The sequence below is a fragment of the Elephantulus edwardii genome, unplaced genomic scaffold (genome assembly GCF_000299155.1).
Source record: "Elephantulus edwardii isolate Elephantulus edwardi_28Jun2011 unplaced genomic scaffold, EleEdw1.0 scaffold00353, whole genome shotgun sequence".
Classification (NCBI taxonomy): Eukaryota; Metazoa; Chordata; class Mammalia; order Macroscelidea; family Macroscelididae; genus Elephantulus; species Elephantulus edwardii.
The window spans coordinates 1068289-1070203 of record NW_006400103.1 but is presented as its reverse complement, the minus strand read 5'-3'; positions in this window follow the sequence as shown (position 1 = coordinate 1070203).

The window sequence follows — 1915 nt, the reverse complement described above, 5'->3', positions numbered from 1 at the left end:
CTTCTGAAGATTATCCAAAAACGACTGGAACAGCACATCAGCAGAGAATTGCCAGAAGTCCAGGCTGGGTTTTGAAGGGGTTATGGTACTAGGGATATTGTAGCTAATGTTAGCTGGATCTAACTATTTTCTTAATAACTTGAGTAGCATCCCCTGAGAGAGTACAATCTGAAATTCTGAATTTGTTGATCTTGGAGCTAAATTTATTTAAGTTGTGAGTTTTTAATAAATTGAGATGGAAGTAAAATTCACTTCTCTCCTCCCCTTTACCCAGGAACAAAGAATTCTTGTTAAAGTATAGAACATTCCTTACGAACATTTCTGGTGAGGCAATAAATGATCCAGAATAATCTTCAATATATGCTTGCAAAGATTATTCTGTTTAATATTGTTGTTGTTGTTGTTATGTGCCGTCGAGTCACTTGCAACTCATAGTATCCCTATCTATGTACAATAGCCCTGAAATATGTTCCAGCCTGTGCCAACTTTACTGTAGCTGACACACCTATCCTCATTACCACAGTCACTGAATCAGTCTATCTCATTGACGGTCTTCCTCTCTTCCTCTCTTCCTCTCTTCCTCTGTCTCTCCACCCCTACAAGCATGATGTCCTTTGCCTAGGACTGGTCCCTCCTTGCAACATGCCAAAGTATGTCAGACAAAGCCTCAGAATCCTTGCTTATGAGCAAGAGCCTGTGGTGATGAAGGAGGAACTTCAAGCTGCTCTGAAAGAATTGGCAAGAAACAAGGCTCCAGAAATTGATGGCATATGAATTGACATATTTCAACAAACAGATGCTGCCCTGGAAGCGCTCACTAACTTGAGTCAAGAAATCTGGAGGACAACCACCTGCCAACTGACTGGAAGAGATCTACATTTGTTCCATTCCAAAGAAAGATGACCTGCAGAAATTATCATACAATATCACTGATAATACATGCAAGCAAGATTCTACTGAAAATTAGCCAAAAACAACTGGAACCGTACCTCAAGAGAAAACTGCCAAGTGTGCAGGCTGGGTTTAGAATAGGCTGTGCTACTAGGGATATTATAGAAAATGTTAGATGCATCTTAGCTGAAAACAGAGAGTACCAGAGGAATGTCTATCGATGCTTCATTGACTATGCAAAGGCATTATTCTGAGAAGAATGGGAATCCTAGAACATTTGATTGTGCTTATGTGAAACCTGTACTTGGACCAAGAGGCAGTGGTCAGAACAGAGCAAGGAGACACAGCATGGTTTAAAATCAGGAAGGGTGTACACCAAGGATGTATCCCATCTCCATACCTTTTCAATCTATATGCAGAACAGATCATCCAGAAGACAGGGCTGTATGAGGAGGAATGTGGCATAAGGATTGCAGGAAAGATTCATCAACAACCTGCGTTATTCAGACGATGCAACTGTGCTTGCTGGACCTGAAGAGGACACTGTTTAATAGCAATAATGAAAACAAAACAAAAAGGGAGGGGGAAAGGAAAGAAAAGATGCTTTAAAAAATTTCCAGCTAAAATATGCATAAAGGGCAGCAATGGCAGTATATTTTTAAATAATGTATTACTTATCAAATAACATCATGCTTATTAAAACTATAATAACTTAAGAGATGTAAAGGAAGTACATTGCTGAGGTCCATTTTTCTAAATGTCAACATGTGTCTAAATCACAATGTAATTACTATCTGATGATGCTACTTGGGAACCCAAATACTGTACAATTTTTACATTGTAAGGCACTTTTGGATAATCTTCAGCAGAATCTTGCTTGCATGTGAAATCAATGATACTGTTCTGTAGTTTTCATACTTTGTTGGATCACCTTTCTTTGGAATGGGAACAAATATAGATCTCTTCCAGTCAGTTGGCCAAGTGGTTGTTCTCCAGATTTCTTGGCACAACTTGGTGAGCACAT